General features: G+C 42.6%; 1 long non-coding RNA gene across 4 annotated transcripts in view; it reads right to left on the minus strand.

The window, feature by feature from the left end:
• Positions 1 to 22867, minus strand: part of LOC120374658 — a 46684-nt gene extending 23817 nt beyond the window's left edge. For 2 of the 4 annotated variants that reach the window (XR_005586201.1, XR_005586198.1), the window contains exons 1-4: positions 22606 to 22867; positions 19621 to 19702; positions 10426 to 10564; positions 6613 to 6743 (exon numbers count right to left, since the gene is read on the minus strand). This is a non-coding gene — a long non-coding RNA (uncharacterized LOC120374658). Of the gene's footprint in view, positions 1 to 6612; positions 6744 to 10425; positions 10565 to 19620; positions 19703 to 20455; positions 20795 to 22605 lie in introns of those variants that run through there. The other 2 variants (XR_005586202.1, XR_005586200.1) reach the window with 2 other exon arrangements.
• Between the last annotated feature and the right edge of the window lie 759 nt (positions 22868 to 23626).

Below are 23626 nucleotides of genomic sequence, written 5' to 3' on the forward strand. Positions count from 1 at the left end.
TTGGTCCCTGTTGCACCAACTTCCAAGGTGCTGAGCACTTGCAGATCCCATTGGCTTTAGCTGGAGCTATGGGGGCTCAACCCTTCTGAAAGTCAGGCCAAATATGTGTCCACAGTAAAGCATGCAATAAGCTGGAGCCATTTGATTTTGCAACAGGAGAGGAAAGGAAGCATTGTCTGTACAAAATAACTTGGTTGTGGTAGGAGAGCGAATTGCTCTTCTTTGGGGAAAAATATATATAAAAAAGGCTCCATGTATCAACAAAATTAAAGTAGGTGTGATAGGCATATTCTATAATACCCGGAGGACTCCAGAATAGGAGTATAAATAAACAACCAATCCCCTCTGCCTGAAGGATAACAGAGAAAAGACAAGCAACATGCACACCAAAACTGAAATGGAGTTCTTTTTCTAAAGACGTGTTGGAATCTGCAAATTACTAGAGTGAAAATAGCACAGCCAATTATTTCTAAAAAAGGTCAGATCTTCAGTAGTTATAATGGTTAATAAAAGGTAATTTGGTACCGTCGCATTATGAAGCTTTAACACTAATGCGGGCTTTCCAGTAATAAAGCACAGACTATAATAAGCATTGCGGTTACAGCTGCTACCTCCCATTTCTATCCAATTCATCTGTCTTGATGCCTGAAGCAGTTCAGCAAGACCAAGGGAAACAACATTAGCCTCTTTATTATTTATAACTCATTTTTTCTTCCAATAACTCAGCAATGCCATAAACACAGTTTCCATGGAAACTCAAATGAGGCACAAATTACCATGGGTATTTGTAGTCTATACCTTTGTGATTGCAGGTAACAAAGGCTTGAAATGGCCTCTGTGTGACAAAGAAAAGAGAAGTGGTTCATATTTTTTACACTGGAGGGTACTGGGCAAGATGGGGATTTTCTTAATGCGTGTTGTACTGCAGTGTCCTGTACTTACCACTGCCAATCAGTTACAAATTCAGTTTAATGGAGTTATTCCATTTGAAAGCTGCACTTGTAAAAATGCACATTAAAAGAAGATTTTAATGGTGCTAAATGATGTGTTACATTTGTTATATGGAGTAATATCCATTAAAGACTCCAAACCAAAAATGTCTTTGTACATGAAGCTATGCCTACACTGTATACTTCTTTTGGCAGCGTGTACCCCGTTAGCCCCCCATCCCAGGCTAACATGACTTAGGTAAGTAAAGTACAGACACCGTGAATGGTATGGATATGTATTGGGGTATGTACCCTGCATGGCTCTACTTGCCTAAGCCACGTCTTCATGTGTACACTGCAATTTTTAGCTATGTGTGTCCACAGTGTGGTGCTTGAGCCTCTCCCCATCGCAGGAAAAGACTCCAGCAGTGGAGAAAGACTCTGGCAAGGGGAGGCAGTGGGCAAAGGCTCTGGCAGCAGGGAAAGCCTGCACTGCTTCCCACAGCTCCCATTGGCCGGGAACGGTGAACCACAGCCACTGGGAGCTGCAGGTGGCCGTGCGAGTGTAAATAAACAGTCTGGCAGCCCACCAGTGGATTACCTTGACGGGCTGCGTGCGGCCGGCGGGCCACAGGTTGCCCACCACTCGTCTAAATAATGGAGATGAATAAACCTGGGGTGGCATGAGAAATAAAAAATTAGATGTTTAGATATGAAGCTACATGAACTCTTCTGGTCATCCATGGGTTATTTTAGGTATAATTGGTGGGGAATGTTAATAGCTGGCTGAAAGCTCTGAGGCCCTCAAGTAAAAGGGCTATTAACTCATTGAGGCCTTAACTGACCTGCCCAAGAGGTCAGTGCTTCTATGACAAGCCACGACAGTATAAAAATGGGCAAAAGAAATAGCTCTAGCACTACCATAGTGCTGAGCGCCTCCTGATGTGAAGAGCTCTGCTACTACCTGAAGCAAATCCAGTACAGGGTCTCTGCCCCTGAGGTAACAATCTGAACGGAGAGTGGTAATTGCGCTATTTTCCCTGGCAGAGTATTGCTGTCACCCCATCCTTTTCTCTTATACAAGGCCTTGGTATAGATTCAAAGGTAAAACAAATAAGCCATTGTAATACTAAGCAGCAGTCTCAGTTTGCCACCTCCTAGCCATTGCTTGTCCAAACAACGACTAAAACAAGGAGATGGTGATTCATTCACGTCTAAATTTGACAGATGTAGTGTGATTTTTAGTCCTGTTTATAACTGGTGCCAAGGTAATAAGGTGTAGCCCCTCGTAACGGCTTATGCTCACTGCTGTGGCACCTCCTTGTGGCTGCGTGTGAGAATTAGCTTTGCCCACTCTGACATCCCCTTGCTTCTCTCAGCAAACACCACAGCCCCTCTTGCTCTCTAAGAATGGCAGTGTTTCCTCTTCATGGCTGGGCCCTCCGGCCAGGTCGCTATACAGTTTTCCCCGTCTGTGGTAACAAAGTCTCCCCAGACCTGCTGTCTGGGTGCCATTCTAGGCAGTCTTCTGATTGAAGGGTGTGTCACTCTCCCAGTGGCTGGTAGGGGAATCTGTGTTCTGCTACTCCAGGCTCCAGTCAAGGGACTCTACAACTAGCAGCCAAGGTCTGTACCATCTCAGCGCTCGCTGCTGCTTCCCTGGGCTTCTTTCTACTTCGCCCTCTGCAGGCTTCATTCTCCACCACCCCTTGGGGTAGACCCCCTTCCTTCAAGGTCAGTATCCAAGGGATTCTGTCCCCCACTTGGATTTCTTCCTTCTCTCCTCACTAGGCCCAGAGAGTGACCTGCAGACCTCCACATTGCAACACCCTTCTTCTTTTTCTTTGGTTTTGTGACATAGCAGACTCACTTCCTGAGTCTGACGGCCAGGCTCTGTACTTTGCATCTCTTTCATGACTTAGGGTCTCACACCTTTCCCAGTGTTCTTAAAGAATTGCAGAAGAGCTTTTTTCCTTGTATTCTTGATAGATGTTACAAGGAAAATTTTGTTACTTTAAGGCCTCTGGGTTCTCTATATAAACACATCCTTTCACAGATACAGTCTTTACAGTCCCAAAGGATATGATCTATCATTTCCTGGTCCTTACCTGTTATGCATAATCCATTTCTGTGCATGTTAATTAGAAATAAATTACTACTTAATTCTACAGTGCCCTGTTAGAATTCTAAATAGAGCCATTTTGCTCTTCCTCTCAGGGTCCTGGATTATATCAACATTGTCAAGTGCTGGACATACTTCTCAGAATTTTTCCTCTTCGTTTCATTTGCCCACAATTCTTACCATTCCTTCCTTAGCTCATTTTTGATTAGGTGTTTAAATTCCACTTTCCTTAAAGGGATTCCTAGGTCAACATGTTCATGATTAATAGCGCATTCTGCGTGTTTGTCCACTAATTTGTTGCCTGCTATCCTACATGGGCTGGATCCATGCTATTACTGTGGTTATATACAGTTGTGCCAATTTGGTTCTTAGCTGTAATATTTCATTAAGATAATTTCTGCTGTCAGACTTACCACTGAAAAGTGCCTGTGTCCAGATAAGGAGTCAGACAGGATGGCCATGACAACTGGCTGCACAGCTAAAGCCCAGTTTAGTGCTAGCATAATTCCTGTTAGCTGACCCATAAATACAGTATGAATACAAAGTTAGTTTGCCAGTTTTCCTGCTTCTTCCTCTTTGGAGCCATCTGTATATATTTGGCAGTAGTGTCCCCATTTATCACAAATGTATTATATATTTATCAGTCTTCCCTTTTGATTTATTTCATTATATAATTCCATGCCTATCTTTGGATGTGGGGACAGGTGGTGGTGGTGGGGTTTCCTGTGGTTTCCAGTATTTTCCCATAGCTATAGATTTTGATCTCTTTCCATCTTTTCTTTTTATTGAGATCTTTTATCTACTTCTGTACCCTACTTCCATGGGGAATTTTGATTTTTTTTTGTCCTACCTGGCCTCAGCTTAATACCCAACAACCATTATACATTAGCTGTGTGTTGTCACCCTTGCTGTAACCTAGTACTTTGCCCCCAAAGGTTAAGTCTAGGAGCTTCACTCTAAGAGAGGCATTTCACCAGCTGCTATCTGTAGTATACACAGAGGTGTAGTAATAAAGGCACCACATGTGATATGCAATACCTGTGCTTGGATATAGTCTGGTTTTCTCAGATTTGTGTTCACTGCTGATCCAAAGGCCTGACATCCATACTCAATAATTGGTCTAATTAGTGCTCTGTATAGCATTACAAAAATTTCTGATTTGCTACCCGGATGTTCCAGAGTTACTTTTATGTAAGTTAGTTCTACCTTTGCACATGTCTTTAATATTTTCAATATGGTCCCTCCAAGTGGGGTTTTATCAAATATCATGGCTAAGAATTAGTAATTTTTCACTATATTTATCTGCTGGTCATTTAGGTATAACTTTACATCTTTTTGGACTTTCAGCTCTCACTTCCTGACTCTATACAAGCCCCCACTTACTCCTGCTCAGATGGGCTCCATCTTCAATTAGTGCTTGTCAGACAAGCCAAAGTCTCCCCTTCTGCCCCCACCCTCAGTGCAGTTTACTAGGTTAATCGGCCCCTTCTGAGCCATTTTAACCCCTTCAGGGGTGGTGGGGGGCTGCACACCCCATCACACCCCTCCAATGTATTACTTTGCACTACAGATGGAGTCCTGAGAGAGACCTCCCCAATTTTTTCCTCTCTTTTCATGAGCTTTCTATTATATAGTCATAATTTCCAGTCTTAGAGGTCTACATAACACTTTCATCAATATTCCTGCTAATCAACCAGAGGGGTAGCTGTTCAGTGCTGTGGGGCACCTCTGGTCTCCCTGCTTCACCTCTGCACTAGAATATTACCCCTGTTACACTCCCATTCCCAGAAACAAGGTGGGTGAGATAATATCTTTGTTTGGACCAACATCTCTTGGTGAAAGAGACAAGTTTTCAAGCTTACACAGAGCTCTTCTAAGTCAAAAATGTAGAGGTTGGGTTTGAAAGTCTCTATTGCAGGTATCTCTCATGGCAGCATAGAGGAAATTCCTTGGACTATCAAGCAGGATAATAAAATATTTTTTTGTTAAAAATGTGAGGGGCAGAGACTGTATAACAGGGGTTGGCATCTTCTGGCATGCGGCTTGCCAGGGTAAGCACCCAGGCGAGCCGGGCCAGTTTGTTTACCTGCCGTGTTGGCAGGTTCAGCGGACCACGTCTCCCACTGGCTGTGGTTCGCCGTCCCGGGCCAATGGGGGTGGCGGGAAGTGCCGTGGGCCAAGGGATGTGCTGGCCGCGGCTTCCCACCACCCTCATTGGCCTGGGATGGCAAACCGCAGCCAGTGGGAGCCATGATTGGCCGAACCTGACTATACTGCAGGTAAACAAACTGGCCTGGCCCGCCAGGGTGCTTACACATGCCAGAGGTTGCCGACCCCTGCTGTATAAAATATCATATAATGGTGTGATAACAGCCGTCATTTTTGCTGACAAATTATTTTGGATTTAAATTTATAGATCCATTGGGAAGAATGCCCATGTGAACAGTTCATACCAGAGACAAGCCTCCTTACATGTCATGCTACTTAATTTTAGATCTCCTTATTTTCTCTGGTTTTATACCATATGCTTCCCATTTTGTCATGTGTTTTGGAACCAACTCTCTAGAGTCCACCTGTCTGCCCTGCATTTGTGTGCCAGACTTTCATAGCCTCTAGGCAGGGCGGCTCCAGGCACTAGCACGCCAAGCGTGTGCCTGGGGCGGCAAGCCATGAGGGGCGCTCTGCCAGTTGCCGTGAGGGCGGCAGGCAGGTTGCCTTCTGCGGCATGCCTGTGGAGGGTCCGCTGCTCCCGTGGCTTTGGCGGACCTCCTGCAGGCTGCCGCCGAATCCACGGGACTGGGGACCTCCCGCAGGCAAGCCGCTGAAGGCAGCCTGCCTGCCATGCTTGGGGTGGCAAAAAACCTAGAGGCGCCCCTGCCTCTAGGATCTCTTTTAAAAAACCTGACAGGGTTAGGCCTCAGTTCATCAAAGGCTGTGGTGTCTGGCTCACAAAGAAGAGAAATGAAATAAATAACAAAGTGTGCTTCCCAGCCTGGAACATAGTTATTGCAATCTGGAAGTGTATAAGTAGTAGAAAAGTAAATGTGTAACACTAGTTATTAATAATTATATTAATTATACAGTGCCTAAGGGCTAATAAGAATGGGGGCCCATTGTGCTAAGTACTGTACAAACACAGCATAGTAGATTGTCCCTGCTCCGAATAGTGTCATCTAACTCAACATACTTAGCCAGATACTCTTCTGGCATAAACCAGCATTGCTTCATTAAGATCACTGTGCCACTTTACACCAGCCCACTGCGTGTGCTCCTTGTGTACCTCAGAGTTATAGCTGCAGAGTTTGGGGGATCAGGCTTTGCTTCGCTTTCTCCTGCTCAATAGTAACTTACGTGGTATGTAAATCAATGAGGTTGCTTCTGATTTCAGGCACTATGCAACATAAAAGTGGAAGAATCTGGCTCTCTTTGTCTAACAAAGTATTTAGTAGTGTTAGCACTTCAGAGCCACTGCCAGTGTCGAAGGATGAGCTGGATTCAAGCCTGTCTTATTCATAATTAACAAAACCATCATCTGAGTTCTGATTGCAGAATTTTCATTACCGGTGCTGATATGCGAAGCAGAAAGAGCACAGATCAATTTTTCAGCTCTCAGTTTGCAGGGCTGGTGGATGGAAACCCTATCTTTTGCCTTGTAAGTTGAGCAAACTTGATCTGGAAGACTCTGAAAGAGACTAAATGTGGAACCCCTCAGTGTCACATTTGCAGTCACTTTTCTGATTATAATTGCACTTTGACAGCAAGGCTGTTGAAGAAGAGGAGAGATTTAAGGTAGTGAAGAAGAAAGGTTAAAGAGCTCGATGCCTGGAAAATAATAATAATAAAACACACTTTCAGAGTGCAGAGAGAACAAAGGATCAAGGAGGCCTCTTCCAAAGAGACCTTTCTGGTCACTTAGTTAGCCACCACCAGTGCTACCGTTTAGGCTAAGGGATGTGCTGAAAAAAGTAGACTGGCAAATGATTAAGAAGCGGGGCTAGGGTCTGCTGTCTTACAAAAATAGTGTGGGGCGAGATCATGAACTTGGAGCAACCAACATCAAACATCCTCTTGCCCCCCTGGCAGGTTGTAGCAGGTCCTCCCTGTCTTACTCCTGGTCCTCCCTGTCTTACTTAACCCATTCTCGACTATGGTTGCCTTTTTCTGTCAGCTAGTTACTAAATAGTGACCTGGATTTATTTGAGGATGGTTTCTGTCATTTCAATGACAACACAATATTCCTAGTTCTCATTAATCTCTTATCAAATGTTAACACGTGTGACAGAGTGCTGAGAGATGGAGCTTGAGCCAGCACTCTGGTCACTATTATCATGAATTAGGTTCCCCAGAGAAGGCCTAATTGGTCAGGGTTTATATGACTACGGATTGTTTTGCTTTACACAAATTGCTTTTTATTTACATTGTGTTCCAGCTGACTTGTGACATTTCAGTGCTTTGCTGTTTTAGAAAGGATTAAATATCTTGATCTTTGACATGTAAAAGACCCCCTAACTATGGATTTCCAGAAGTTCAAAGCAAATGTAAATCACATAGAAAGCAGAATTAATTCCTCTGTATAGAATTAGTGAATCCCGGAACAGCCAAAATATAATTAGAGTTGTTTGCTAGTAACAGGGCACTATAATAACGTGAGTACTATACATTTCCTAGAAACCATCTCACAAATATAGGTAGATCAATTATTCAGTGCTAATTTATCAGATGAATATAGTCTTCTTTTCTTTCCAAAAGTGTCTGCAATCAAACCAGGATTTTGACAAGTCTCTTATTTTTTTCATAACTTGTCGAATAGTTATTGGAACCAAGATCTAGCCTATGTTATGTTTGATTGGTCTCTTAATTTAGATGGTATTGTTTCTGTTGTCTGTTCAGATGCCCTCAGCTTTATAAACAAGCGATGTCCTTTTTTTCCTGTTCACAATTTATTCCCAAACAATCACAATTGTTCTAGGAATCCATGGTATGAATAAGAAGCAGGGGCGGCTCTAGGTATTTTGCCGCCCCAAGCACGGCAGGCAGGCTGCCTTTGGCGGCTTGCCTGAGGGAGGTCCCCGGTCCCGCGGATTCGGCGGTAGCTTGCGGGAAGTCTGCCGAAGCTGTGGGACCAGCGGACCCTCCGTAGGCATGCCACCGAAGGCAGCCTGCCTGCTGCCCTCACAGCAACCGGCAGAGCGCCCCCTGTGGCTTGCCACCCCAGGCACGCGCTTGGCATGCTGGTGCCTGGAGCCGCCCCTGATAAGAAGAGGAGCTTCTCAAAATGGCCATGAAAGCATTTCCATTATAAGTATTCTTCAGAACATTTACTTACACTAGCTTTGTTTCTGGAAACATTCTTCCAAGTTAAACTCATGTACCCAAATGCACTCAGATGTGCATCCCATTTAGAGCTTGAGCCCTGATTCACAATTGCCTTTCACTTTGTATAGTCATTTACACATGCGCAAATTGCAAAGTGAGTGTGAAATGCTGCCAGATCAAGAACAGGAATATGTTACATTCACTCTGCATTTGCTTTTGCACAGGTATAAATGTCTACACAAGATTCAAGTTAATGGAGAATCAGGCCCCTTTTTGCCAAACTTGTGACTACTTTCTTGCTTTATCTGTTCATCTCTAATTAGTGCGCTACACAGCAGTGCCAGTGAATGGAGTTTCTTTTGGACACAATGTCTTAAGCCCGTGGTGGGCAACCTGTGGCCCACAGGCTACATGTGGCCCATCAAAGTAATCCGCTGGCGGGCTGCCAGACAGTTTGTTTACATTTGCATGGCCACTCGCAGCTCCCAGTGGCCGCGGTTCGCCGTTCCCGGCCAATGGGAGCTGCAGGTGGCTGTGTGAATGTAAACAAACTGTCTGGCAGCCGGCCAGTGGATTACCCTGACGGGCTGCGTGTGGCCTGCTTAAGCTATCAGTAAAACTCTATTCCTTTCCAAATCTAACCCCAAAGTATCTGTTTTTTGTCTCCGACTAAACTTTGTCTCACCTGTCCCTCTGCTCTGCTACCACAATTTTATGACATTCTAGAAAGCATTTTGTGATACATTTTCTATGAAAAACAAACAAAAGTTTTATTATAATAGAATTGGGTTGGAGGGCTACACTGAGGTTGTTCCATTTTTCTCAGTTGTCGCTTCTTTCCATCTCTTGCCTTGAATTAATTTCCCCCTTCCCTTTCCATTCAGACCCCAAAAAAGATGTAAAAAGGTCTTATATTTTGTCCTGAAAATTGCACCCCATTCTACTCCTTTGCACCATGACTTAGGGATCCCTCTCCACTGTGGGTTTCATGGGTCTCAAAAGCCAATTCTGATTGTATTGCCTTTCATACAACCTTGCTATATGTGTATTTGGGTTTAGATTTGGGCTGCAGTGAGGTGGGAAACAATGAGGACATGAATTACCCCGGTCTTCGAGTTTATAGGATCCCAATAATATGAATGAGATCAAACAGGAAGCTTTATTGTTTTAGTGACCTCTGAGATGCATCCAGAGTAGAAACAGCTCTTGTAGGATTGGTATAGATCAGTGATACTCAGACCTCAGTGGTTCACGGAGCCAAATCAACGATCGACATTACCCAAAAGAGCCATAGCCGTGTGAATTCATTGTTTAATTAAATATATATATAATTTGCACAGCAAAATGACTGATCAAGTATTATTATTTGATCAACTACAATTGGTTAATAACATAGTAGAAGCATTGTGATTGGTTAATAACTTAGATTGGTTAATAATTAAATCACAGTGTTTTGATATCATGTACTGGAAAGAGCTACAGGAGACACATTAAAGAGCCACTTGCAGCTCACAAGCCTCGATCTGAGTATCACTGGTCTGGAGCATCTATTTGGGGAAGAAGGTGCTACCATCACAGTTAACCACATCAAAGGCGGATGGTGGCAGGGCTCTTTCATTGGAAAACTAAAGTGGCATTTCATCCTATCAATACGAATGAGTGTCACTTTGTACACAGATGTGGAAAAGGCCAAAGAAAGAGTGACGGGAAAGGGAGTAGCTAAGAAACAAATGGAGATGGGTTAAAAATGGGAAGTTCAAGTCTTGTTGATTTGTGCTCTTTAAGGATTTATTCAGTGGGTTAATGCTATTAGATCTTCCATAGGAACAGCAAATGGAATAAAAATGCATTAAATTCATTATTGTCACAACTTTCCTCCCCTCATTTCTTCCCGTTGAGGCTGCCTGCACTGTGTTTAATAACTGAAACCCTGCTAAGATATTTCATCTAAAAGCACAAAGCCAGTGAGAGCACAGTTTGTTCAAAGCTTTAACCACTGTTTATGTTTGGTGCTTTTTATTAATTCTTATGAGCGGCAGTCAATTATTCAGTACTCACGTTTTTTCTCTTTGCTATATGCTGTGTGACCACTGGAAGACAGTGCATTAAGCATACCCTGCGACAATAAAGATATCTGAGTCATTTGCTTGGAAGGATTCTGTGTCTAATTATTTGCAAGCTCCTTACAGATTCAGTTCTGTGGAATAAATGGAAAGCATTCTTCAAACATTCACTTCACCAAGTTATTGTTTTTTTTGTTAACTGTGTTAAAGTCCACTGTAATCTTGGCTTCACTCCACTGCTGGCATAGCATTCATTGGTGAATGTATTTTTATTTTTCCCATGATACAACAAAACCATTTATTAAACACTTCCTTAATGTGTACAGATGATTAGTTTAGCTGAAGCAGGGAAAGATTTATAATCCCTGCCCGTTATTTAACTTCCATTAGTCAATTCAGACCTCACAAAGAATTATCGCTTGCACTTTGTGATTTTGTTTCCTCCATTTGTTAAGCTAAAACGTTTCCCCAAACTCATGGGCCAGTACTAATTCTTGCTGCAAGAGCAATATTAACAGAAGTATCAAATAATGTCATCACAATATTTTGCTACACTAGTCACATTCTGTTCCTGATCCCTATAGGGTGGTACACACAACAGTACCACAGCTGTGAAGAGAACTGGAAATACTGGCTTGCTGTTGAAGGACAGACCACTAGATGAGGTGCTAGGAGATCTGAGTTCTATTGTTGGCCCTATTTCTGACTCACTACGTAACCTTGGGCAAGTCACTTAACCTGTTTGTGCCTCCTCATTTGCAAAATGGGAACAATGTGTTCTCACCTGTGTAAAGCACACTGAGATCTGAAGAGGACAAGCACTACTAGAATCATTATGCTTTGAGACCACAACTACCGACCCTTATATGTGATAATAACGTGCTCTTATAATTGCCGGAGATGGTTTGAGCTGTCTGTCAGAGGTCAGACTGGGTCATAGGGTCCACCTCCACTTCCTGGCCAACAGGACTTTTTCCAAAGCTAAAATGACTAGTAACCTAGTAACACCATAACTGACAATTTTGTTCTCAGATTTTAAGTATCTAATTGTCCATATCCTCTGGAGTGAGGAGGGGAGGGAGATGACAGGATGGAGAAATTGACAGGTGAGACAGAACATCTCTCCCCTTCAATTCAGAATTCCATCTGACTATTACACTTATGTCTATTACAGCTGTATTTGAAAAATAAGATAGTAAGAAAAGATGAGAATATAACAATTAGAGCAGAGAAATGTAAGAAAAAATAGGCAAGTTAAGGGCATGCAGTGTGTACTTTCAGCCAAAGGCTGCATCACCTAGTGGCAGTTTATCTGTAATGCCTGATGAATACATGTACTACATGCTGGACTAGGTGGCAGTGCTGCAGATGTCTCAGACCAAACATTGACAGATGATCAGGAAAAGCTTGCATGTAACCTCACCCGAGCAATTAACAATAGAGCTTTAGCTATGTATGAATCAACACAATTCTCAGTTCTGGTAGGGATGGTGTCTTGCTTTATCCTGAGCTCTTTGGGTAGTAGAATAAGAACAAGGTATTGAGTATTCTAAACTGCTTGGTCTTATTGCTCTACAGTTTGACTACATTGTGCTGTGTCCAGACACTGCCAGCTCTCCTTAGTTGTTTCTGAGGAGAGGGCAGCATGACAGTAGGATGTCTTGGAATGTGTGATACAATCTATTTCTACTACAATGGGGGTTTTTTGCTTGTCCTAGGAACCACGTCATCTTTGTGGTTTTATTAACAGCCATCTCCATTCTGAGACTCCCCTCAGAGACGCAGTGGCCATTAGGAACATTATAGTCATCAAGACAATACAGTGATACTGACTGAAGGGGTTCGAAGGGAGTCTCCTTACTGTATTGATGCTGGCTGTACAGCTCCAATAGCAGATGAAGAGACGTTTTGGGTGAAGATCTGGCCCTACAGAAGTCAATGGTAAAACTCCCATTGATTTCAATGGAGCCAGAATTTCAGGCTTTGCTTCGGGGAGATAGGGAGGGCTACTTCTATGTTTGGAGAGCACCAGGCACAATGGGATCCTAGTCTGTGACTAGGGCTCCAGCTGTTGTACAAAGTACTGAAGAGAATAAGAGAACCACAATAAATGAGAAGAGGGAAGAGAAAGAAGGAAATTATTGCTGGATTTCTCAGCATTCAACATTGGGATTAGGAGAAATGAGAGCTCTTTGAATTGCTACGCACAGCTCCTGCAGAGACAGGAATCCATGGCTAGGCAGTGGAGAAACAATTCCTCTGATAAATAGCAGACCCTTAACAGCATCTCAATCTGACTGTAGTGACTGTGAAGAATGGACTCTGCCCAAGTGTGAGGGTTAGTGATATGCAGACTTGCTGGAGGCCTGTTTTATTCAGTGTTTCAATAAAAAGTTTGTTTCAGTTAGAAAGATCCGTTTTAAAGACAATTATTCTTCCTTTTTAACTACACTTTTTTGATAAAATTAGATGTGTAACTTTATGTTTTCATATGCCTCTGCTTCTAGATGTAGAGATGTAAAGCACAATACCTATCCAGCTAATGCAGTGAAATTAGCATCTTAATCATTAAAGACTAGCGTAAATGCATATATAACACAATAAGGGTCAGCTTGTACCAAAAGTGCTATAATTTGGATCCAGAACAGCAATGTCAGGTAAGTTTTGCATTCAGAATTCTAAAACTATTTTGCTGTGGAATTTACTGTTTTTTTTTGTTTGTTTGTTTTTTTTCTGAATTCCAAGGGTGCAGGAGGACAGAAAATGCCTGTGGTACTGGTCGCCACCTGTTCATAAGCACAACACAAGAGGCCAGTATGACTTTTATTTTCTTGTACTTAGAAACCCTTGCAGCACCCTCAGTGGCCTTTCACCCTCACCTCCATCAGAACCGAAAGCAAGCATATGTCCTGCCTTTCTGTTAACCAACGTATTTGTGCAATGAAAACAAAGTATTTTTTTAGTGCAGTTGGGTCAGACTTATCAGTGAAGAGAACAGGATCCAAATCATGTGTGATTGCCATCAGTTCAGAGACTGTCACAACACCTTTTTCAAAATACAGGGTACATATCAGAGACCAGTGCTAGTACACACCTTGAGAAAACATAAAGCTGCCTCAGAATGCATGAAAACTCTGCTTTGAATAGAGTCCTATCAGTTCTGAAAGGTTTGAGATTAAATCTTCCTGTTTTAGGCACTGTCATGTTGGCCCCTTTATTACATGAAATTATCTCTGCAGCACAGGCATGTTACGGATGTGTTGTACTCATTTGGAAAAAGGTTTCTGTAAATCAGTGATTTGCAGACTGGTGCATTTGCAGTCTCTGATGCAGTCTCTGGTGATATTTTAACCTCTAGTGATTGGTACACTAAGACCCTCCTCTCCGTCTCAGCACCCAATTTCCAACCTCCCCTTCTTCTTCTGCCAACAGTCCATTTGTTGAGTAAGGTACTTCTCAATGTGAGTAAGAGTGGCAGAATATGGTCCAGGATGATGAACTTGGATGCACCACCACTTTCCACCTGTCAGTCAGGTGTGCCAGATTTAGCCTGCAGTGGAGCTTGAGTGGGTTCCAATTCCCAGTTTCATGCAATACTAAGGCTAGCTCTTGAGTATATTATTAAATTAAGGGAAGGAAGGAAGATTAGTGGCTGCAGAGGATCTTGCTGGTTACAGTTGCTTTTTCAAATAGCTCCCTCACGCATGCTTGTCCATATCAGTGTTCTTCTGATGCAGTCCTCTCCTTCAGAGCTCTTCCCTTGTCCCTGTATCTGTACCCTGAAGGCAGTGGCAGTGGGTTGACTCTTTCTTTCCAGTTCCCTTTTCCAGCTCCGCTTGCTTTCTCTGTTCATGTTTATTAAATGTAGACTTCAAAACGATAACAAGAAATTACAATCACAGATACAACAAGACCCCTCCTAAACCTTCCACACCCCCACATTGTCCTAAGAACTGAGAAATTAATTTTATTTCATAGCCCTTCCCCCATGCCAACTGACATTTTGCCAAACTACTCTGTTTTTTCTCAGCAATTGCTAGCAAAGATAAATGACTGTACAAATAGTTTGAATTAAAGTTTCAGGTAAGCTGTCGTGCCTGACAACAGGCTGAATAATGGCTCTGCCATAGGTAATATAAAATTACTGCATTAGCAACTGTCTCAAAGAAAACATTTGGCCAAAGTCTGTCCTCCTTTCTTGAGGTAGAGAGGGAATCCTCTGGTATTTGAACAATTGTCCATAAATCTGGCTACACAACAGTGGAATGCTCAGTTTCTATTCCAGCAGACCCCCAAATATGGAGCAGAATAGTAAGGAGCATAATAGTTAAAGGTGTTCCATAGTCTCCTCTGATCCAGCACAGCCTTCTCAGGGGCAGTCTTTATCTATTATGTGCTTTCCTTGCAGTTTTCCTGTGATGCATAATTTACCATCAAATACCTGCCATCATATAGCCCTGTACTTGAAGGGAACTCTGCACAGAATCTGACTCTTTCTATCCTTTTTCCTTCAACCTGGTGCTGACTCTATCATCCCTTCAGGCCTGCCTCTGTCTTCCTCTCTGATTTTGTTGCCTGGTTGCCTCTACTTCACTTTCCTTATTTGACAGCTCGTCCTTCTTGCTCCACAACCAGGTTCTTGCCTGATCTGTCACTTCTCCCTTCCAGAATTTTTCTGAAATCCTTCCCCTCCTCTTATCCCCACAGCCAAAACCTGGGTTATTATGACCTCCCTGGCTTTCTTGGCTTTCTCCTTTTTCCTCCCTCTCTAATCTACACAACATTCAGGCGTTAAATAATCATCTTCTCCCACCACTCTCCTCATATCAGTCTCCTAATCCAATCCCACCCAGAGTGTGTTCAGCTCCTATTCACTCTTGGGGCTTGTTCAGCCTCTCACAGCATCAAGCCCATCATTATGGATGCATAAACAGGGGAATATCGAGTAGGAGCAGAGAGGTTATTTTACCTCTGTATTTGGCACTGGTGCAACTGCTGCTGGAATACTGTGTCCAGGTATGCTGTCCACAATTTAAGAAGGATGTTGATAAATTGGAGAGGGTTTAGTGAAGGGCAACGAGAATGACTAAACGATTTGAAAACATGCCTTATAGTGATAGACTCAAGGATCTCAATCTATTTATCTAAACAAAGAGAAGGTTAGTAGTAAAAGGAATAACATGATTTAATGGCTGTAAGCTGAAGCTAGACAAATTCAGACAGGAAATAGGGCATACATTTTTAACTGTGAGGGTAATTAACCACTGGATCAAGAGTTGTGGGTGGATTCTCCATCACTGATAATTTTAAAATCAAGATTGGATGTTTTTCTAAAAGCTGGGGCGGCTCTATGTTTTTTGCCGCCCCAAGCATGGCAGTCAGGTGGTCTTCGGCGGCATGCCTGCGGGTGGTCCGCTGGTGACACGGATTTGACGGCATTTCTGCAGGTGATCTGATGGTCCCGCACCTTCGGCACCCTCCAATGAATTGCTGCCGAAGCCGTGGGACCGGCGGACCTCCCGCAGAAACGCCGCTGAAGGCCGCTTGACTCCCCCACTCCTGGCAACCAGCAGACCCCCCATCGTGGCTTGCTGCCCCAGGCATGTGCTTGATGTGCTGGTGCCTGGAGCTGCCCCTGTCTAAAAGTTATGCTCTAGGAATTATTTTTGGGAAGTTCCAGGGCCCATGTTATACAGGAGGTCAGATGAGATGATCACAGAGGTCACGTCTGGCCTTTGAATCTATAAATCAATTAATTTAAATTTGTTTTATCCCTTTCCTCTGTTTATCTTTCTGTCTATTGTTCTATGTATGTCTCATTTAGATAAGGTCTTTGAGGCGGTACCCATACCTTATTTTGATCTCTGAACAGCACAATACAAAGTTAAAACACTGTCTAAATTCATTATGAATAATATAATTAACAAATGAAACATTTTTGCAGTCTAAATTTTCACCTCTCAGAGGAAGAATTACCTAAAACTTAAATTCCGGTGTGTACAACCAACAACTTTAGTCTGAGTGGACAGTTTCTTGAAAGTTCTGGGAAGCACCAATGTAGGTGCTCTAATAGAAGATAATTTATTTCAAAGTTATAGTTTTCTAGAAGTGGATTAAATTTAAATAGTGCAATCCATTCCCGGTGTAATTCCATTAATTCCAATGGATTTATGCCAGGGATGAATGTGGCCCAAATGATTCTCAATGGCCCTAAATGAAAATAAGTGACGTACTGAAATTGATGTACTCTGCTTTAGGGGAAAACTTGTTAAAGAATGAAGGAGTACTAATTATTATTAAAAGATCATGCATGGAAATTGATCATTCAGACTCCTACATGCTGTTTAGTCTGATATTGTGGTTGTGCAAGAACCACCACTGTCTTTGGCATGAAATATAAAGATGCTAGAGGCTCTGGATTCTGTTCTCTGCTCCTGGTATATCTCTAGCCCCTGGAACTGGCTTTCTAGCTAGCTGGGCCAAGTTGATTAACGTTTCAAAAACAGGCTGAAAGCAGATTCTGGCAGAGTAGCACAAAAATATACAGACACATAGACAACAGCATGTCTGGAGGATGTGCATGCCAGGGCTTTAACAGAATTAGCTAATGAATTCACCAAACCATTGCCAGTAGTTTTTGAAGAGTCTTTGAGAACAGAACAGACACTGGAAGTAAACTGGGCAGGCATGGGAGAAATGGGAAAAAGGTAATGTAGTACTGGGCTTCTAATTAATTAAGAAAAATCCACCTTAATACTTACACATCCTCAAATCTAATCTAACTCCTACTTTAAAAAAAAAACAATTCTGAGTAATAAGCAGCATAGGTTTATAAAGGAAAAACCTTGCTAGTCAAACTGAATTACTATTTTTTTTCCTTTACAAAATTAGTGCATGAATGTGTCACAGGGTGAGGTGGACCTGTTTGGGGTTAAGGCACCTTCACCCACGAAAGCTCATGCTGCAAAACGTCTGTTAGTCTATAAGGTGCCACAGGATTCTTTGCTGCTTCTACAGAACCAGACTTACACGGCTGCCCCTCTGATACTTGTGCCTGATCGAGTGACTAATGGTTGTGTCAGCAGCTGCAAGCAGCAAACGGTGCCTACTATAAGATGATCTTCTGGGTCTTATTCAATGTCCCTGGCGTGTAACTGATTATTTAAGCTATTGGGCTGCTTCATGACACCCTGATTCACATAGTATTTTACTTCTGTAATAGTTCCATTTTGCTTCAGTGGGACTCGCTGGATGTCACAATTTGGCTGAACATCAAGACTTCAGTAAAGTATCTGCACCGTATTTCTTGAGAAGGCTTAATATAAAGTAATTCAAGTAAGTCTGAACATAAACAGTAATTTGTTCTCCTGGATTGAGGAGAGGACAGAGGGCACTGCTAAATGGAAGGTTTTATAGTAGTGGTATGGCACCCACTGGACAACAGGAATTAACATTGTTCAACCTGGCTTAACAGCTTCATTGGTTATCTGAAAATAAAGGGTAGAAAGCACATTCCTTTAAAAGGAAAAAAGGAGAGAAATAAGGGAGGAGAACCTCAAATCCTAAAAGTTTTCATTTAGGTTCCATTCAATGTGAATCAGAAAGAAAAACGTTGATTTTGAATCCATTACACTAGAAGATTTAAAACAATGTGAAAATGTTCCTATCATCAAAACTTTTTAATTAAAGGTTTTTGACCTACCCTAATAAATAAATCTTAATAAAAAATAATCCAAAACAGTGATGTTCACTGGGAGGGAGATGATGGGAAAGCAGTAAAGACCTACTCGTGATAAGGAACTGCAAACTGAATATGGTCTTAAAATGGAATTTTGAGTGTGTGAAGGGGCAGAAGCCAGTCTGAGATTGGATTCTGTATCATGCTCAGCCTCTTTAATGTAAGCCATTGCTTTTAGAGATAGGCCTAAACCACAAGCTTAGGTCCACACAGGAGCTTTGTATCTGTACAGTGGGTCAAACCAGAGTCCTAGAAGGGAACACCCCTAAGCCTGGAGATTCAAAATCAGGTCTAGATTCAAGCATTCCCAACTTTCAGGGTCACCAGGTGCAGGGTTCATAATCCTGCCCATTAAAGAGGTGGGTTCTAGCTTCAAAGCTGGATCCCAATGAGGAATTTTGCTTCAGGCCTGTCTCCAACTGTTATGGGCTGGAGTGGGTGTTTTGCATTTGGCCCTGAGTAAGAACTGTACTATTGCAGGAAGAGTCTTGGAAGGTGTTGTCATTGTCACTCAGTGCCAGGTTTTTAAAGGCATTTAGACACCTAACTCCCATTGAATTCAATGGGAGCTGGATACCTAAATATCTTTAAAAATCTGGCCCTCAGTCCCAGTTCCTCCTCTTGTGCTCCCCTCTTGCTCTGAGGCAGGGAGTAATGCTGCAGCCCAGGAAAGGGTACTGCGGGCTCACTTCCCGTTCCTCTCTCTGACCCCCTTCTAGTCAGCTGTGCTGTCTGGCACATGGTGGTGGGTGGGAGGGACCATCGCTACATTCAGTCTCTCACCCTCTCTTCCTCCTTCTCATCCACTTGATCCCTGAGGGAAGCATCCAGACCCTACAGGATGTACAGACAAGGTCCATATAGCCCTAATGCACTCATTGAAGGAAGTAGATTGGGAGGAGCACTACTCTCCTGTGTATTTGTGTTAGGGTCAGGGGCTATCTACCCCTATCAGAACTCTCCTTAGAGCAGTTACCTAGAGCAGAATGCTATGCATTTTACCTTCATTGCCAAATTCTGATTTCTAGCATACCTTGGCAGGTATTCAACTAGATAAATACTGGGCAAGGGACTTACATTAGAATAGATACAGAAAGCTCAGCTATATAACTATTAGAACATTTTTTTCCTTTGTAGATAGTCTCTTGGTACCTTACATCAAGGCACACTCTGGCACTTGAATCTCTATAACTGTCTAGCTTCTTTGTTCAAAGGCACAGATTCCATCACTTCTGGGGTTCTTTTATTCAGTGTTGTAGTTTATAAACACAAACTTCCATTTTTGAGGTACAAAAATAAACTCTATATTAATCAGAAACATAATAAAATCATCTGGTAGTTAGTACTGGATTTGAATTTTAATTGCTGTCTGAAGAAAGGAATAGAACTTATGCTAAATCACTTGTGTCAGATCAGTTTTAATGATACATATGAATTTCTGAATTCGCCCACCTGAATATAACTTTGTTCATAGCCTACCTATTCACTGGATGTCCCCATTGCATTAGACCAATGCATGTGAAAGATCATTTATCTGAAATCACATAAGGAGTGCATTTTTTAATCTGTGTACAACAGCATGTTAAGTTACGGCACTGATAACTAGGCTATCGGCACAATGCAGTGCCACACAAGGGCCATCTCAATACTCTATCTTAGCATACGAGGGTAACAGTCTCATAGCTCAAACCTCAGTTGGTGTAAACTGGCAGAGCTTCAATGATTTCAAAGGCGCTACATTGATATGGCCCAGATGAGGATCTGGCCCTCAGCCTTTGTTAGGTATTACGATTGCTGGGTGGCTCTTGGCATTGGCCTTGATCAAGGTCTCGTGAAGAATGTTAAGAGCTCAGACTGCCTCATTAGCTGTATACACGGTGCTTAGCACAGTGAGGCCCAATGTCTGTAGTTGCTACCATATTACTGAGTAAAGCTGGTGTAATAATATCAAATAATGAATGTAATTTAAAAATAATTATTTTAATTGTCCATCTAGATCTAGGGCCAGATCCTTAGTGGATGTACATCACAGGGGCACCATTGAAGTTAACACCTCACTGATTTTATGCCAACTGAGGATCTCAGTCCTAGCCTTCGCTACAACACCAGCAATAACACATACCAAAAAAAAAAAATCCCTTGTGAGTTTTAATTTTTAGTAGCTTGTAACACTAAACTATATATTCCAGGGGTGGCCAAACTGTGGTTTGTGAGCCGCATGCAGCTCTTTTACAGTTAAAGTGCAGCTCTCAAAGCCCTCCACGCCACTCCCCTGTTCTCCACCTACCAGACTTGGGGGGGAGCTCTGGACCACTGCCTTGCAGCAGGTGGTGGAGTAGGGGCTTTTGCCCAGCAGGGGGGGTGGGTCTTTTAGCCCGAGCCTCTGCAGGTGCCTCCCACGGGGCAGAAGCCCCAAGTCTCAGCAGGCTTGCCCTCACTCCCAAACTTCTGAAGATTGTTATAAGATTGCACCTCGGAGGGTCAGTAAGTTTGGCCACCCCGATATAGTCAATATTTTTGTGTATTACTCAATGCTTATTAAAGAGAAGGAATAATTGCACTATCTGGAGTTACCAGACATAGAGCAAATTTCCTTCAAGCATTTCACTCTTGATTTACATCATCCTTTAACTCCTGAGCCCCTAAATCTAAAGCATTTTTCTTTAAATTTGTGAAATTAGACAAAATCATGGAAAAATTATCAAGCGTCAGATGCTATTCTCAGTCTGGTAGCAATATTTTGAAGAGCCAGTAACCATGGTAACCAAACAGACTTTGGAGGTTGCAACATTCTACCAGTCTGTTGAATAGACAAAATGGTATTCTGTGGACACAGTAACAAAATGAAGCATATGCCTTTTTGGTCTTACATTTCAAGAGACTGATTCTTTAATCCAGTTTTGCACTGGAATATTTTTGATTTGTGGACACAAATGTGGGTGTCAGACTGAAGACTGTTTTTAAAATCAGACTCTAAATAGCATACAAAGGAGAAGTCCATTCAAACGTCTGTGTCGTTGGAATTTCTACTCATGTACATGCTTAACTTGTTATGCTGTGATTATTCCCACTGAAGACCTAATGTCTAACAAATTCCTAATGCTTAAAGTGAAAGCAATGGTCTGATCCTGCAAGGTGCTGAGCACCCTGGGTTTCACTGGAGTTGATGACACTTGGCGCCTTGCAGACTCAGTCCTCAAATGTGTACGTCTTTGAGGGATTGAGGTCTTAGACTGTAAGCACATTGAGGCAAGGGCCATCTTTTTATTGTTTGTAGTGTGGGCTCTCTAAGCACTATCACAATACAAATAATTAATAATAATAATGTGTTTCATAGGCAGAGACCTGCATGGGGACCCTGGTCACACTTGTACACTATCATGTGACTTCTTTTAAGGATGTGCCACATGTTCCTTTCTGGTTGCGCACTCTTCTGGCCAGTTCAGAAGGATGTATTCGGCTGTGTTGCCTTTTTCTCACCCCTTTTAACCAGTGCTGCTAAACCTGCCAATCCTTTCTCCTGCAGCTAGTCCTTGAGCAGCTGGGTTATGGAGGGAGAATCTCCTTGCACTCTCCTTCTGAATACTCACCAGTGCAGAGGCTGGCCAAAGTCTGATCTCTACTAAATATGTTCAAATATAGTTCTAAAATGAGGGGATTCATTAAAAAGATAGCTACTCGACTGACCACGAGCTTTGGTTATTTGGTCTGCAAAGCTCTGTGCCTGCTCTCCTGGCTTGACTTCCACGGTTACTGGGAAGGTCATAACGTATTTTTTCATTGTTCCTAATTTGGTAGTGTGGTTAATATTTCTTTCTTTGCTTGCTAATCTCCCACTAAAACCCTACATTTCCCCCATTTTCTCTTGTTTCTCCCTGAAGGATTAAACCCTTCATTCTGAGTCTAATTTCTCAATGAAAGCTCTCAGGTGAGCACACAGAGGAAGGTTTAGGTACTAGACCACTGAGTGAGCTTAATTTCCAGAGTAATATCTTGTGGTAAGTGCAGTGTTGCAATTTGTTTTTTTCCCCCCCATAACAATCAATTTGGTCCCCCACTTCAACCCCATTGGGGACATTCACTCTATTTATATTGGTCCTTTCACTTACATCTGTGCCTATGGGACAAATTGGCCCCTTCTCTGGAGAAACCCATGGCAGGGATGGTAAAGGGCCAGGAAATGAAGTTTCTCAGCAATTGTTTCTTCCTGTGGAAGGGTTTTGTGGCAAGGGACACAGACTCCAAGACCTATGAATCATTGGGATTTTTGGTGAAGAGAGGCCTGGTGGCAGACCCACCAAGACAGAGGAATCTGTGTGAAGAACTGACCATCCCACACAGCTCTGCTGTCCCTTCTGTTGCTGCAAAGCAAGTGGTAGCAGCCACAGAGAGGAACCTGTAGGAATTAATGGCATTCAAGTGGTATTAACTACTTACGTTTCTAAGTAGAAAGTCATTGGGGCAACAGAGGATGAAGGCACACAGATGGCATGCCCCCACAACTGACGAAATCCCCTCCTTACCCTCAAGTAAGGACCCCTCTATTTGCAGTAGCACCTGGAGCAATGGCTGTCTATATCCTATCTTCATCTGTACTGGTTTAAGTTCTTTAATTTTCCTGGATCTGGACTTCTTTCCCCCCATACCTATCTCCAAGTATGTCCGGATCTGTTCCTGTATGAGGAGCTGTTAGCTCAGACCCTCGTGCCTGGGCAGAGATCAGATATATGACTGCAGCCTGAAGCTGGGCCAAACCAGAGTTTTGGATCTGAACATTCTTAAACAATAGATGAGTTCAGTGTTTAGAACCACATTTTCCCATGTAGGGCCAGTCTCTAGTAATAACGTCCCTAAATATAATTACTTAGTTTACAAAGGAGACTGAAATAATCTCTGTGTGTCTCTGTATGGCTGTGTGCAGAACAGCAGTGTTCCTAGAACTGGTTGAGAAGTGGACAAATATTCACAGATAAATTATTCAATCAATGATGAGGGAATAATTTTATGTAATACTGTACAACAAGCTACAGGTCAAAAAGTGGAAAACATGAGTTGTAAATAATTATTCAGCAACAAAAATGCTAAAAATTGCAGTCAGTAGCATTCAGATATAATTATTTCTCTTGCTGTGAGTGTGTGACTGGTGGATTTTCTTCCTCAACCCCAATATGAATCATCTGCTTAAATTAATGTACTGATTTCTGAGTGCAACAATTCCCACCTCCAGCTCTTCACCTCCTTTAGAAGGAAACAATCAACTGCTGGTCTATACCAGGCCCTCTCCATATAGCTTGCTGCCTGTAAAATACCCTGCTGTCCTGTATGTATAGCATGAAGGTAAGGCCTCACATACAAGCTAGATCATATGCCTGTTTGTCATAATTAGTTCTTGAGATCACTACAGCAAGTTACAAACAGCAGGAGCTAACGAAATGCCTCTCAGCAGAGTGCTAGTAGG

This window comes from Mauremys reevesii, linkage group 1, assembly GCF_016161935.1.
Source record: "Mauremys reevesii isolate NIE-2019 linkage group 1, ASM1616193v1, whole genome shotgun sequence".
NCBI classification, from domain to species: domain Eukaryota; kingdom Metazoa; phylum Chordata; order Testudines; family Geoemydidae; genus Mauremys; species Mauremys reevesii.